Genomic DNA, 17133 nt, shown 5'->3' on the forward strand with positions numbered 1-17133 from the left:
ACGGTGCAACAGGGCCACAAGACAGGCGGAATCTTCCCAATCACCAGATCTATCGCAAATAATGGAAATCGCTAGAGATGAAGGGAGGAGTGCTGTACAAAGAGAGTCAAATCAAAGGGCGACTTATACACCGCCTTGTGCTGCCAGGCTTGTTACGTCCACTGGCCTTGCGCGTCCTTCATGACCATCATGGACATCTGGGAAGTGAACGGACAATAGAGTTAGCACAAAGCCACTTTTATTGGCCGCGCCTAGACCCAGAAGTAGAAGAGTATTGCTACACTTGTGCCCGATGCATCACCTGGAAAACCCTCAGTCGTCCAGCTACAGCACTTCAACATCTACAGAGCTCTGGACTCATGGACTTTGTTTGTGTGGACTTCCTGAGCCTTGAAATTGACAACAGCGGGATCCAGAACATCTTGGTAGTGACCGACCATTTTACCCGATATGCCCAAGCATACTCCACCAGAGATTAGAAAGCAACTACCATAGCGAAAGTACTCTGGGACAAATTCTTTGTGCATTATCCTGGCCTGCTCGCCAACATTCCAATCAAGGGCGCGATTTTGAATCCAAGCTCATCAACAACCTGATGCAGCTGATGGGAAAAGAAAACCAGGACCCCCCTACCATCCACAAGGGGATGCGCAAGCTGAATGCTTCAACTGCACATTGTTGGGTATGGGGGAATGCTGAGTGCCCAAGAGAATCTTAGGTGGAGCCAACATGTGTCCACCCTAGTGCATGCCTACAACTGAACAAAGAATGACAGCACTGGGTTCACCCCGTATCAGTTGATGTTCGGAAGGGATGCCAGGCTACGCATAGACTAGAGTTTATTAGTTTTTTTATTTTTATTATTTTTATTTGGCTGAGTAAATCAACCTTTCAAAAAGAAAACACATTATTACAAATTAAAAAAAAATCAATTCAATTTTACACAATTTTACACATAAAAATTAAAACCAGTTTAACAAAAATAAATATTGCTTTTCAAATTCACACAACTTTACATTCTTAAGTCGTTTGATGTGGAGTCACATGTTTGACAAATTGAGCCAGTGCAATCTGAACAGAGTTTTGGGGTCTCCTCTGATGGAACAGGTGTAGAAAATTACCGCACGTACGTTAAGGACCTTCAAGACCAGTAGTCTCAAGCTTTCCAACTAGCACAAGCTGCTGTTGAACTGAATGCACAACAAAACAAGAAAAGGTATGCTGATAAGGTCCAGTTCCACAACCTAGAACCAGGTGATCGGGTGCTCATCCAGAGTTTAGGAAGAGAGGCAGAAACAAGCTGGGGGATCGCTGGGAATCGCAGCCATACCTTATTGAACGACAGTTGACAGAGTTGCGTGTGTTCAGACTGAGACGGGAAGGCACCCCAAGGGATGTGAAGACCCTCCCCCGGAAGCACCTCCTACCCATAGGGGAAGGTGTGGAAATGGATCCGACTGTAGCAGAAATTCCTCTTTCCCCCAGTGAGAGGAGCACCAGGACTCATTCACAGAAGTCAATCCACGGGGAAAGCCTACACCCTGAAGGCCCAAGGACTGTGCCGTCTGTAGCCTCTAACTTGGGAAAGAAGAAAAGTGCAGTGGGCAGAGATCTTTCCACCACTGTCATAGATCAAAGGCCCGCAGACATTCAGTCCAGTCAGGAAGAAGTAAGGAGATGAAGGCTCTGGAGACTCAGTCATAGCCTACTGGAATGAAAGTGAATATATACTTCCAGGTCCCTCAGGCAAGCTGAGAACAGAGAAGAGATATCACCTGCTACCAATCCAGGGGGAACGCATACCTACACCAGACTCTGACTATGGGCAGGCCACTTGACTGAGTCGGCCCTCAAGAAGCTGTTTCTGATGATCCCTCAGTGATATATGGGGAGCTCCGCCGATCTCGCAGAGCGGTCAGGCCAGTTAGAATGCTGAGCTACGATGCCCCTGGGGCCCAAAATGAAATTATCAGAAGGGGATTTCCTGTTCACGCTACTACATGTACAGAGGCATTTGCAAATTAACCAATCTGTTTACTAAGCAATGGTGGAATAAGCCGTTGTTATGCAATGTTAAAATGTCAAATTATAATGGATGCACCTCCGGAACTGATAAACCTTTAGGTACAAGGGTTTTCAAAGTAGAAGGGGTTGAGGGTAAACCAGCATTTATTGTGGGTTTGTGTGTATGAATGAGCATGGTGTCACTGTTGTCGGGCATTTGTTTTCCTTTGCCCTACAAAATGTCTTCCTGTCATTTGTTTTGCTTTCTTAGCGCCAGGCGTATGTGTATGGCTGACATGGTATGATCCACCAGCAGGGGGAGCGGGCCGAGCCGTTAGGAGATTTCACCTCAGTGGCAGCAGGAGCTCCCCTGCTGGCAAACTTTAGTGGAAGGTCCCTGTGGATCATAATAGGGAAGCGTGGGCGAGAGAGCACTGGGAGAACATGAGAGGGAGAGACGATGTAATTGGGAATATGTGGCATTGCTTTCCCTGAAGAAATCAAAACAGGGACGTCCTCATCTGAGGTTCTTTCTCCGGGCCGGCAGCTCGCTCTCCGCTCATCGGTTCGAGTGCTCGAGCGGTGCCAGTGTTGGGGCCGAAGAAAGTTTAGCTGGTGTTTTGGCCCACAAAACTTTTGTGGCTGTGAGGGACTGATCCAGGCCCCTATCTCCCCCTCGACGTGGTGCGTGCTGAGGTAGGAGTGGGAAAGAAACCTAAACGGGGAAGGAGCCCGCAAGGCAGTGCATGCTGTTTACTGAGCCCACGTGTTTTGTTGGTGTCTCTCTGCCTCATTTAAGTTGTGACAGAAGTGGGGCATATATTGGTCTAAGAGACATGCTGAGGCCTGGGGCAATGTGGTCTCTCTGAGGATATGTTGCTTAGGTGATTAGCACACAGTCAGGCGGTGGGTGCCCCTCCCGAGACTGTGGTTTCCTCAATAGCGCAGGACCACGTGTGATGCATTCTGCTCAGTGGGATGTATCCCCATGCCTGTACAGGGATAGTGCGACCTTAGAGAAGGGAAAGTGAGTGGTAGAAGAAGAAGGCCAAGATGATTAGAAAGGTTTGTCCATTGGCAGTGGGAATTTTAAAACTGCAGGGTTTGTTAGGTACCGACAGGCCTAGTGCCAGTTTAATCCGCCTGCAATTTCCGCATAAAATATTAGGCGGTGCTCGTAGGATAAGGATTGCTTAGTTGGGTACAGATTCCTAGCTTCGTTTAAGAGAAGGGGTAGTGGATCAGGTGTCTCCAGGGTTACAACAGCGGTGTTGGTATATATGTGACCAAATCGGAGGGAGACTGTGTGGTAGTCTGCAGCTACCGGAATGTAGGGAGACTAGCATGGTTAAGAATTATTTATTTGATCTATGATCCGATTAGACCATGATCAGACTGGGATGTCGTGCCTGCAGGAATGTCTGGCAGCGGTGGGAGACTGGATGAGCTGCAATTGGCTGAAGTTGAACAGGGACAAGACGGAGGTGCTGGTGGTGGGATCCCCCCATTCTTTCACTTTGGGTGTCTGTTTTTTGGACTTCTTCTCTAGGTCCCTTTCCCATCCCATTTCATAAGGTGAGGAGTTTGGGGGTAATAATCTCAGCTTCTCTTTCTATGGAGTCCCAGATTGCCGCTGTTTGCAAAGCTGGGCATTCCCATTTATGAATTCTTATGAAAGTCCTTCTTCTAATTCCTTCTCATCTCCCTCCTCCTGTTTTGGCTGCCCTTGTGCTTAGTCATTTAGACTATTGTAATTCCCTTTACTTAGCTCAACCAAAGGGTCTTATTCAGCGTCTCCAACGGCTGAAGAACATGGCTGCTCGGGTTGCCACCTGTTCTCCCTATGGTGCGTTCCTTGCACTGGCTTCCGGTTGCCCAACGCATTGTTTTTAAGACTCTATGCCTGGTGCATCGGGCCTTGCATGCCCAAGGGGACAAATACTTGTGCGCCAAGTTCACGTGCTAGCTCCCGACGCGGTCCTTGCATTCAGCAATGGCTGGTTTACTTGCCGTTCCTGTAATCAAGCACTCACATATTGGTGGACATGCTTTCTCTGTCGCTCAGCTCGACTCTGGAATGTCATACCGCTCCATATGAAAAATGTGGTGAACCACCTTGCTTTTAGAAAAGCATTGAAAACTTGCCTGTTTTAGATTCTTTTGGGTCTGCTGACCTCTCTCCTCTAGATCCATGATGACTTACGGCGAACGTGCGCTTAAAAAATGTGCCTAACATAACATGACATTTATCAAATGTAATTCAATTTGTGCCCAGGTGACCCATTGAATGCTATTTATGTATTTAACTATCAAATGTGATTCAACTTGTACCCAGGCGACCCATTGAAGGTTATTTATGTATGTATCTATCAAATGTGATTCAGCTTGAACCCAGGTGACCCATTGAATGTTATTTATGTATTTATCTATCAAATGTGATTCAACTTGTACCCAGGCGACCCATTAAAGGTTATTTATGTATGTATCTATCAAATGTGATTCAGCTTGAACCCAGGTGACCCACTGAATGTTATTTATGTATTTATCTATCAAATGTGATTCAATTTGTACCCAGGTGACCCATTGAAGGTTATTTAAGTATGTATCTATCAAATGTGATTCAGCTTGAACCCAGGTGACCCATTGAAGGTTATGTATGTATTTATCTATCAAATATGGTTCAACTTGCTCCAGGTGACCCACTGAATGTTATATATTTATTCATTATCAAAATGTGATTTAACTTGCTCCCAGGTGGTCCAGTGATTTTATTTAATGTTTCAGTACCAAAGGAAAAGGAAGACACACCCTTATGTACCCATTCAGCAATAACTAAATGATAGTGCTCCATATAGTGGTCCTTTGATGGACTATTGCTCGGGCATACCGAGGACCTGGTTTTGCATTGTTTGTTTACATAAAGAAGGCTATGACTAGCGCCAAATGAAATAAGGCTCTGACTGGTTATTTCCACCGGGGCACATGAGTACAGGGCACCCTACAACTTCCTCTCTCCACCTGCCCTTTCTTATCCCCGTGGTTGGTGTCCCTTCTTACCCTCCTTTCCCCTCTTCTCCTAGTGTGTCGTGTGCAAAAAACCAAAAAAAATATAAAACAACAAAAATAAAAAAGGGCTCTTTTCAGAGCCTCCTTTCACAGTCTAAAAATAGAAGTGACAAATAAATGGAGCAGGGCCCTTTGTATTTTTAAGAAGTCCGCGGACAGTCTGCGGATATTTAAAATGTTGGGGTGCTGCCCTATCAAAACCATTGTACTTTTCTCTGGGAGGAGGTGGTGTCTCTGAAAAGAGCCTTTTGGTGGTGTTTTTTTGTGTTTGAAAAACTTGAAATAGTCAACACCTACTGCAAAATGGATGGCTGTATTTTCACAAAAGGAAGCAATGCATTTTGTACATTTCTCAGAAAAATCTGATTACCAGCATAGGAAAGATGGACTCCATCTCTGTGTAAAATGTATGTGTTACGAAACATAATATTTTCATTGTGGAAAGAGGATGTAAGAGGATTCAATTCAGCACTACAGCCAAGTCAACGCCTAGTCTAGAATACTGAATGAAAACCCTTATTGATATATCTTTATGTCCAGTTCATGCGTTCTGGATGACTACCCTTATATAACACCCCTCTCTTGGAATCCTCCTGACCCCACTGAGCCAAGAAGTAGTTCTGTTTTGCAAATTTAAAAGATTTATTTGATAAATTAAACAATATATATATATATCACGCTTTATAATAAATTAATAATTGAATAGCACACTTAATCTGATATGATAAAGATTAACAACGGAGAATCTGGCACTAGCACACTTCTTGATAATCACTAAGGAGTTGACATGAAATGGATAAGATAGCAACAATACTTTTATGGTTTCCAATGGATGCAATGTGGAATGAAATGCAGTACAGAAAATAGCTTGATAGGATTTCAGCAAAAGACAATGTAATCACTTTCTTGGACAATTCACCCCCCCCCTTTTATGCAATGCAAGGAAATGGAGGGAAGCACACAGTTCTCAGAAATGCAATCAAATGTGATTCAGTTCACCCCAGCAACTTAGACTACAGAAGTTGAAAACACAGGCCCAAATGCTTTTAAATGTGCTGGAAATGAAGAAAAAATATGCTAAAATGCTTTTAATTCCCTCTAGAGGTTCAGGGTGAGTGGTATCTAGTTAATATTAGTCCAGGCTCACACTAGCAATGATGCAGGGATGGTTTTTATGAGGCAAACGAATTTCTTTCAGAGGAAAGCAAAAGCAGCTATCTTTTTGCAAGTGGAGAAATTTGCAAATCGCGGTAAAATTCGCGAATGCGTCTGGTTCGATTACAGAGGAACTACAAGGGCTAGCAATATCGTTCTGGGGTCTTAGGAAAGCCTAGGATCTCAGCTTCCAGATGAAAGTTACTGCAAGTCTCTAGCACAAACGGTCGCGGAGATATGAGCGATTGAATAAAGGTCGTTTTTCAGATTGAAATTTTAAAGTTCACAAAGACAAGTGCAGCTTGCAACTAGCAAATGACAAGTGACAGCTTTACAAATGACAGGTGACAGTTAGGAGGCAGTTCTACTTAGATTAAAATAGGTTGAATTATATTATTTTAACTAAGAGATTGGTTCTGCACAGTTTTGCTATGTACTCACAATATATTTAGAAATATGCCTTGCCACGGATCTGGTCAGGTTTTGGACTGCACTCCGGTTCAGCTCTCTCTGGTTCTGCTAACAGGTCAGCTCTAGTCTGCTGGTCTGGTCTGGGTCTCTGAAGTTGATGGAGGTAAAGTATGGATTTTCCCGGCAGAGCTTCCAGCTGCAAATGGATTTGAAAGTCCCTATCTGTCCTGTCTCTCTGCTTTTATGTGTTTTTAAAATGGGTGGGTGTGAGCAGCATCACTAGCCAGCCCCTCTCCACTTATCATTGGCCAAGCTTTCATTTCTCCCCTGATTGGGGGAGCTAAGTTGTGTCAGAGTGATGTCATTTTACAGCCTGCAGAAAGTCCACTCCTCCTGTTAACTTGCACACAAATCTAGATTTGAACCAAATACATATTTGCAGAGGTACATATTGTTTTAAAATCATATGCACCCATCATGCATTACAGGAGGTATACCCTGTTCAAACTCTGCTCTTCCTGAGAGCTTGCATTCAGAAATGGCACATATTTCACTTTTTAACTGGTTTCGCAATTTCGGACATTAACCCAAATTTACACACATGTGCGCAAGGAGTATGGACATTAGTTGATGAAGTGTCAGATTTTTCACATGCACACATTTTGAGTAATATCCTCTTTTCCGCTAAAACCCCCCTGAACATGCCACCGGTTCTAAAAACCTCTTAAAATGTGGGCAGAAAAATCACAAGAATTATGGTGTCATTTATACAATTTTCACATGTCCGCTCTATGAGTTATTCATCTTTTTAGAGTTATGTTCTGGCCCCAAAGGGGTGTGGTTTTCCTCCAGCACAAGGTTGAATTTCTGGTTTTTCCAGTTCTGCCAAGCCAGCTTGCTCTCACAGGCAGTGCCCCTCCCCTGTGCTTCCAGGAGAATCTCCATTTACGACTCCCGCCATAAAACATTTGCCTGAGTCAAGACAGGGCTTTGTTCAATTTCCTGCAGAGCCCAGGTAATTCAATCAGGGAAGTGTCATATCCCTTTTGGTGTGAGCAGCAAAAGGGCAGCTAGGCCTGGGAACACAGCTGTGACTCAAGTTTCACTCCTGATGGGGGTAGTTGCCAGGCAAATTGGAATCTCTTTAAGCCAGTTTTTAGCTACATGTCATTTCTGTTCCCCAGTTTCTGCATTCAAATAAAACTAAACATTTTCCCATATGCAGCTAGAAGGCTGATTCTAAGTTTAAAACTATGACATTTAAACAATTGCAACCTATGTGACACTCAAAAGTAGGTCACTCAGTCAATTTAAACATTTAGATTTTTTTAGTGTCTTTCAGTCCAAATTTACTTAAACTGCTGAAATCCACAGCTCAGCCAGTCTTGTTATAAACCTTCAAGTCACTTCAGAATATAACTTTACATTGTATCCACCTCTCAGTAAGTCTTTCTTTGGCCTGTTTTGGGTTCATTTATTCAGTTTTCTACAAAAAAGTAAAATCTGGTGGTTTTAAAACGCCGGCTTTCTGATAGTGGTGAGTACTGGTACTGCACCCCTTTTTGGGATTTAAGAAAATGAATTCCCAACAGTTATGGGTTTGCTTTTGGCAATCAGCTTTGCCACTCCCAATGGTTTCAGACTACTGTGTGGGTAGTCCAATGGTGGTTTTAGGCAGTTTCCTTCTGTGCCCATAACATCGGCAAAAATGAGTGGCAGCCTATTCTTCATGCATTTCCCTGTGCATTTTCTGGGAAGCTCTGGCCATCATGATGTTTTCATGTCAGTACTGCACAGTTTTGAGGTAGGGCTCGGATGCATGGGTAAATACATCCCACAAGCCCCCCTTCTTGCGGTGGCCATCTGATCTTTCACTGGTGGGACCCGCAAGATCTGGGATGTAGTTCTCATCTTCTTCCGGTAGATGGCACAGTTCAGCATCTTTTCCTCCATCCGGTACTGATCGATCGGTTCTCCTCGCCGGTCCTGATGGGAATATTGGGCGGTACCCCGGGCCCGTTGCGTCTCTGCTCCCGGTCTCCGGATCGTCCTCCTTGGCCCGTCTCCCGGTTTTCTTTCTCCTAGGACGACAAAGGAAGAGCGGCAATACCTATTCATAGACATTTTTCCACCACTGTTGAGATAGTGGGGCAGCATATGCATTTCATCATAACGAAACATTACATTCTTATTTTGAAAAAAAAAACAGTATAACTAAGAGACAGTTTCATGCAAATCACAATATTTTAGAGACTAGATGTGGTATGTTTTATGGTTGGAACTGAATTAGTCTGAGACAGTACCCGCTAGGATTCCAGAGGATTCCTCCAGTTGTTGCAGAGTATGCCTGGGATGGCAACATTTCAACTGGTTTATGTGGACCCACTTGTCTTCCCCCGCTGCCAAAGGACCTTTGGGGATGTGGATTTTGTAGGCCACAGGGGAGATCTTGTCGATGATCTCAAAGGGTCCCTTCCATGTAGGCAAGAATTTCCGCTGCTTTGCCTGGTTTCTTTGGAAGTTGTATAGATAGACCCGGTCCCCCACCTGATATTCCTTCCTGGAAGTTTTCAGGTCATAATGGGTCTTCATGCTATCAGCCGATCTTTCTAGATTCCGCTGAGCGTAAGCAAAAGCATGTTGGAGGTGTTTCCTTAAATTCTCCACATACTCATGAGTTGTGGAGGCATTTATCAGTGTCTGCTCTTGGGTCCTGTAGAGCAAATGCTGTGGAAGCACCATCTTGCGCCCAGTCATCAACTCAAATGGTGACATTTTGGTTGCAGATGAAGGGGTAGATCTGATGGCCATTAGGACCAGAGGTAATCGGATATCCCAACTTGGCCCAGAATCTGCCACAAACTTTTTTAAGATGCTCACAATGGTTCGGTTATATCTCTCTACTGCCCCAGAAGAAGCTGGCCTGTAAGCAATATGCAACTTCCTTTTGACCCCCAGTATCTCCCACATCTTTGTCATTACTTCACTGGTGAAGTGGCTACCTCTGTCTGACTCAATCCTTTGAGGTAGACCAAATCGGGAAAAGATGTGGTTAATCATCAGGGCAGCTGCAGTTTCTGCCTTGCAATTTGGGGCTGGGAGACATTCCACCCACTTGGTGAACAAGCATGTGACGGTCAACATGTACTTATTCCCCCTCGCGGAGCGAATCACGGGGCCTACAAAGTCGATTTGTAAATCTGACCATGGCAGGGTCATCCCCCTCTTTTGGAGAGGCGCACGGTGCGTGAGTGATGATGGCTGAAATTGTGCACACACAAGACACCCCTTCAAGTATTGGTCAAGGTCCTGCCCCATATGTGGCCAGTATGCAACCTCTCTTAAGATTTCCAATGTGGTGTGAAACCCCCTATGACCGGCGGTGGCCGCATCATGGGCGTGACTTAACATCAGGCTTCGGAATGAGGTAGGAACCACCCACTGATTGTGGCCAGCTTTGGATTTCCTTACCAGCAAACCGTCTTGGATTCGGAACATTTTTGGACATTTCATCAACACTCTTAGGTCCTCTTTCCCAATGTAATCGGTATCCGTCAGGGGAAAGTTCTCAGGGTCCTCAAGGTGCTGGTAAAATTTACCAATTATTGGATCCCCCTTCTGAGCGGTAATCAAATCAGCATCAGGGGTCTCCTTACTCCATTGTGCAATTGAAAGGTCGTTGTGAGCATTTGTCTGGGACCTAGTGATAGCAGTGACCTGGATTTCCCCCAACAGGGACTCAATCTCAATTAGATCCCCTTGGATGGCCCCGGTTTTGGCCAGCTGATCAGCTAAGTCATTTCCAGTTTTGTCTGGTCCCTCTACTTTGGAATGACCCTTGATCTTTTTCCAATAGATGGTCATCTCATTCGAGGTGACCAGATCATCAATGTTTTGGATCAACTTCCCATGTTTCAAGGGTTTGTTGTTAGCACATAACATGCCTCTGGTTTTCCAATTAACCAGGTGCTCCACGAACCCGTTCCGTACATAATCCGAATCTGTGATTATGACCAGTTCGTGGAGTTGATGCTGGACAGCAGTGAGGATGGCCTGATGCACAGCCATCAATTCTGCCACCTGACTACTTCAGGGACCAATTTTGTATCCAGCAGAGGGTTCTGGGGACTCATTCACCCATGCATTCCCTACGCCGGCCACCAGTTCTTTCTCCCCGTTGTTGTCAACATGGTAAGAGCATCCATCCACATACACAGTGGGCATTCCCTCACACTTGTCTTCTTCAAAGACTTTGTGTGGGGAATTAAGGTATGCCTCCGTGTTGTCCTTGACTTTTAGACTTTCGTCCTCGAGACAGTTTTCTCTGGCACAATCATGCAAGTCAGCCAGACCTTGCGCGAGGTGATTCTTCTTGTTTTGGCCATATCTGACCTCCACAGGAAAGCCTTGCATTGACAGAATCCAGGAAGTAATTCGGGAATTACTCACATTTCCGGCCCGGATTCTGTCACTTTGGAGATATTGCAGAGGCTGGTGTGGAGTCTCCACTATGATGTGTTCCCCCTGGATAAACGGGTGGTAATTCTTCAATGCCCACACCGTTGCCAGGAGTGCCTTCTCACAATCATTGAATTTTTCCTCCACAGAGGATAAAGTTTTGCTCGCATAGGAGATTACTTTATTGACCTTGTCATGCTTTTGGTATAATACTGCCGTCAAGCACGTATTAGAGAACCCCGTCTCCAGGAAGAACTCCTTGTTCTGACAGGGTAAGCTAGGCAAGGCGCTTGTGAGAGGCTTCTTTTGAGTTGTCTTACTGCCTCGGCTTGTTCTGGACCCCATTCCCACTTGACCCCCCCCCTTCAGGAGATGAATCAGGGGTCTGGTGATCTCTGCGTAGCCCTCAATGAACTTTCTGCTGTAATTAGTCAGTCCAAGGAGGCTCCTTAGTTCCCGCAGAGTTGTGGGGTCTTTCAGTTTCTGAAGTGCTTCCACATTCTTTTCCTGGGGACAGAGACCCTGAGGAGTAATCTCATGCCCCAAGAAATTAACACGGGTTCTACACCACTGTGCTTTCTGAAAGGAAAGTTTTGCTCCGGCGGCCCTCAACTGGGTCAGAACATAACGGATCTCCGCTATGTGTTCCTCCACAGATCAACTTTTGATGAGGACATCATCTACATAAGCCAGGTTACCCCTCGCACCCAGGTCGGGCATGGCCTTATGTAGGAAAATGTTGAACTCATTACCGGAGTTAAGGTATCCGAAGGGAGTCCGGGTCCATGTATACTGCTGGCCCCCAAAGGTAAAAGCCAGCTTGTATTGGTCCTCCCTACTGACAGGCACGGTCCAGTATCCATTGGTCAGGTCTATTGCAGTGAATACCTGTGACCCCTGGATCTGGGCCAGCCCTTGGTCAATGTAGGGCAGAGGCCATCGGGAAGTATGGACCCGTTTGTTGAGCTCCCTAAGGTCAGCGCAGAGTCTCCACTGGCCGTTCGGCTTCAATATTCCCAGCACCGGGTTATTGAAGGTGCTGTGGACTGGACGGATTACTCCCCGGGACTCAAGGTTCTTAATTATTTCCGTAAGGGACTCCATTGATGCGAGAGGCAAGCGATATTGCTTCACAAACACAGGAGTCATGCCAGGGTCCGTGGGGATTGTGGTTGTGTGGATGTCGGTGCGACCCCAGTCATATGAGTCTACCGCAAAGAGATCTTGGAAATCCAAGAAAACTTGTTTCAACTTTTGCTTTTGTTCCAGAGTCACACAGGCGTCAGCTAGGTTGACTCTCTCTTCCACCATCTGCCTGAAGCCTGGAAAGACTTCTGGTTTGGCTATCTCCGCGGCCTCCTCCAGCTGGGTGGAGAAGTCCCTGGTCAGAGTGCTGATTTGGACTGGAGGCTTCAGGTGGGAAAGGCAGCCCTCATGGACTTGGAAAATCACCTCATCCCTCCTGAAGTCACAAGTCACATCTTCCTTACCATAAGGGCAAGAAGTGTACACCAGGAAGTTCCCCCCATGCCGGGTAAAAATCCTGTCTGGTGTTGTATTGTCATCACTGTCACTGTCAAAGCAGTCCTTGGGGATTGGCCCTAACAGTTCATTACCTAAGTCTATGGAAAAATGTCGGTCATCAACCGCCATTCCAATAATGGTGCCTGCGGCTAGAGTAATACTCTTTAAGTCGCTGTTATCCACCTCTATTGGAATGGTGTCATGTTCTATGTTGACTAATGGTGTTGGGTTTACCCCTAACCCTTGCTGTTGGAGAGAAGCGTTTAGATGTATGTAAGCATCAGGGTTTTGCAAATATTGTCCTCTTTTAACTTTCACTTCCAGGGAGAATTGTCGGGTCCTTTCTGGGATGGTGACTTCCTCTTTGATCTGAATTTCAACTGCATAAGGTAGCAATTGAGCTGACCTAAATGCTTTTTCTGGATCATCAAAGCCCATGGGATTATCCGCTAATCGGGACCAAGCTTTGAAGTTTATTAGGTCCAAACTAATGGCAAAGCGATTCAGAAGGTCACTGCCTAAGTAAAAGGCGGCAGGGACGTCTCGCACGACCCAACAATTGTGGACTATGCTCTTGTTGCCAATGGAGATTTTGAGCATACACCTGTTTGGCAGGAGATGTTTGGAATTAGGTGCTTCCAGGTCCATTTCCCATTTGTCTATCAGTTTGAATGTGGGAATGGCTGGATCTTTTGGGAGTTGGCGGAACATGGCTTCGCTGATGAAGCTCTTACCGTTGTTCACACACACTCGAGCGAGAACAGAGTCCTTCCCATCATTTAACTGAACAGGGATGAACAACTGCTCTCCAATTTGCTGAATATCAGCCAGGCTCTGAGCTGATTTCACATCTTTCTGGACTATAGGAGTGGGAGTTTCTGATTGTGGATTAGTGTAGAATCTCAGAGTGTTTCCTTCCAGCGTGGAGTACCACTTTAGACTGGAAGGAAGGTTGATTTTCAGAAATAGAGAGGACCCCCCATCACCAGTCTGTTGTCCTACTGCTATTACTGTCACGTCTGGAATTTGGCTATTCTGGAAGTGAAATTCTACTTGGTCAGATTTTTGTTCAACCATGTGGCAGGTGCTGTTTAAACTAACATGGTTGACACTCTGTTTTAATTTTATTGGTCGGCTAGTCTGGGTCCAGAGGACCTTGTTTACGCAATCTATTAGGGGTGACAACCTTCTCAGGAGGTCATTCCCTAGTAAACAAGGGGTGCCCTCTGGAGTCACAACTATGACTGGGTGTTTCAACTTGTGTCGCCCAATTTTAATGTCCAAATCTGCAGTCCCCTCAACGGTAATTTCCTTCCCGTCAAAGTTCTGGAGTTGTCCAGGAAGTGAGGTGAGAGGAATTTGGTAATTCCCTCCCCTTCCTGCATTCAGTTCATCAAAGGCCCTTCTGGACAGAAGGGTGGCTTGAGATCCAGTGTCCACCAGTGCCAAAATTGTACCCTGTCCCTGTACTTGTACCGGGGCATAGTATCTTCCCTCCTTCTCCTCAAGGGGGCACAGATAATGCACATTTTTGGACAACTGGTGGGCTAACTTTCTGGTTTTGGACATCGCTAGCGAAGAGATTTGGGCGGAATTCTGCGGAGTGCCTTGGGAATCTGAAAGAAAAAGTTGGCAACTGGAGATCAGAGCCATTGTGGGTTCCCCTGGCTCCGGTTCTGGGCCGCCCCCCCCTTTTTTTTTCTTGCGGTTGGTTCTGGGATGAGATGGTGGGCGGCGGTAGCTCAGTCTCCACATCTCCCCAGTCTGGATTTGCATCCCTAGGGACCCATTTTTCTTTGGGAGGAGTTCCCCCCTCTCTGAAGGAGAAGATCCTTTTCCCAGGATCCTCTGAGGATCCCTCTCCCTCAAATTGGAATATCTGTACCTCCTCCTCAAACTGAGTCTGTTTGGGTCTTTTGTTTCTCCTACCCCCCCTCTGCTCCTTAGGAGGCAGACTTTGAGGGGCAGGAGATTTTGTTTCCGGTTCCTGGGTTTCCAGGGGCTGTTTACAAGTGAGGAAGGAAGCTTCCTCCAAGGCTTTACACCCCCCTTCCCCTTGTGCCTCCTCCCTGGGAACCGGTGAGTTATCGGGGTGCTGCCCCCGTCATTGTTCTGGGGCACCAGGTCCAGAGTTGGGTGCGTTCTGCGCCGGCATACCGATCTGAGGGTTCTGCTAAGCCCTCAGTATGTGACCCAGATCCCGCGCCATATTTTGAACCTGGCGCTCTAACTGGGAAACCCGCTCAGGCTGATACGGGGCCCTGTTTTCTCCCCTGGGCTGATCCCGGGAAGGGTAGCTGTCCCTCCTCTGGTAATACCCCGGGTTGGGAAGATTTGGGTACCCCTCCACCCTTGGCCTCCCCTCTCCCGGATTAGGTTGTCTGGGCTCAGGGAATTAGGGAAAGAAGGATGGATGATTTTGGGGTTGGAAATTGGGTGGATACCTGGGGAAAAAGTTCTGCCCAGGATTTGGAGAATTTCTGCCCTCCTGTGGGAAGTTGGGAGGGAAGTTCCCTGGGTTAGGTGCTTGGCTGGATCCCCCCCCTTGGGCTGGAGGAGTCCACACATAACCCAGGATGGGTCGATTTCCCTTGTAACGGGGACTTACATAATCAGGAGAGCGAGGGACCCCATTTGTGGGGCTGCCTCCCTGGCTCCCTGTCTGTGACTGGCCCGAGGACCTTCTGGGCCTAGCATTATTAGGTGCAGGTAGGTTTTTAGGCCCCCCCATCTCCAACTCTAAAACGGGGGTGACCTTTACCTCTGCCACCTTGGCAGCAGCAGGGGTGCTGTTGGCTTTGGGGTTTTTCTGAGCATTATTTTTGCTATCTAGCGGTTTCTGCACCTCATAGATCCGGGTAGCCTGTTCAAGGACCCAGTCTAAAGATCTTTTCTCGTGAAAATCCCTCACGAGCTGGGTCATTATGTATTTGGGCAAGGCATGAAAAAATGTATTTATGAATTCTCTACTGTCTGTGCGCACCCTTCTGGTGGTCTGCGCAAAAGCACGTTTCAGTTCTTGCACAAATTCTTGTGGGGCCTGATCCTCCCCACATTGCAAATTGTAGGCTGCCTTGCGAGCCTCTTGAGGATTTCTATGAATGGAAAAATGTTTCAAGATGGCCGCCTTATAGGTGGACCATCTTAAATGATTTTGGTCCTCCAGCCCCGCAAAGAAACTGGAGTATTCCGGGGAGAAGGTCCACTTTACATATTGAATACAGCTTTGGCTGTCCTTCAAATGGAAAGTCTCCATCATTTGCTCAAACAACTCTAAGTGCTCCCAAACAGAATACTTAGCGTTCTTATGGTAAGGCGTGATGACGCTCCTGATCGCCTTAATCTGCTTTAAGGGGTCCTTAAGCGAGGCCCTTTTTGCCTTATTGGCCTTTTTGGTTCGGGTAACCCTTGTCCATTCATCCTCTGACTCAGAGGCACTGCTCCCAGAGGTTCCTGTCTGCTCTTCCAGGTTTTCCCGGATTCTGCGAGCCTGGGAATGGCTGGCAGAATGTGGGGACCTGGTCTCCTGTGTCCTGCGCAGTTCAGAGGAGTCTTCAGATTCCTCCTTGCTGCCAGGATTTGCTGGGTACCCCCCCCCCACTGACCTAACTGGACAGAGGTTTTCAGGATGCCCTTAAGGGGCCTGCTATCCTGGGGTTCCCCACTGAACTGTACTGTACTTGGGTGCCCATACCCGGATGCCCACCCCTCCATTCCTGAGTGGTACTGGCCTATGAGCCCCATACTTTTTGCTGGATAGTAATCTGCCATCCCTGTGGCCCTGTGCTCATGTGCGCCAGGGGACATGGGGGTGGTAGAGTCCAGGGACTGGGAGGTATGAGGGCCTCTGGTACTAGGGCTCCTGAGGTTATGCTCCGGAGCTTCCCTTTCCCAGCGAACCTCATCTCTATCCGCCCCTGCTCCCTGTTGCAATGCAAGAGCCTGCATTTGTGCCTTCAGTTCCTCAGTTAAGGCCTTACTAGACTCTTTCAGTCTCTCCTGCATCGCTACCTGTTGTTGGAGCCTATCATTGTGTTGACAGAGGGCCTCATTTTCCCTCTGTGCTTCCTGGTTGGTCCTGGAGAACTGGGCCAGTCTTTGCTGCAGGAGGTTTACCTCCTGAGTCCCATCCCTACTGGCCTGCTCCTTTCTTGCCAGAGCCTCTTCCACCCTTCTGGTGTGCTCTACCAAGTTCTGGTTTTCTTTTTGGAGGTCACCCAGTCCCTGGTGGGCCAGGTGATTTTCTTCCATTTTTCTTTTTAAATGGCAGACTTCCTGGCCTAAGGCGTCTCTTTCCTGACTAAGAGCCTGCATTTGTGCTGCCAGGTCGTCCCTCTGCCGTTGAAAGGCACCAGCTTTTTGGCGCTCCTGATCAAACTCTGCCTGGGTATCCAGGTCTTTCAGAATTAGTTTGTTGCTCTCTACCTTCACTCTATCTAGATGACTTTGCAGGGTGGCTACCTGCTCCGTGCATGCCCTGTTAAAGTCTAATTGTTGCTCCAGCTTTTTCTGGCT

This window comes from Ambystoma mexicanum, chromosome 14 (genome assembly GCF_040938575.1).
Source record: "Ambystoma mexicanum isolate Mex_15411 chromosome 14, UKY_AmexF1_1, whole genome shotgun sequence".
NCBI classification, from domain to species: Eukaryota; Metazoa; Chordata; class Amphibia; order Caudata; family Ambystomatidae; genus Ambystoma; species Ambystoma mexicanum.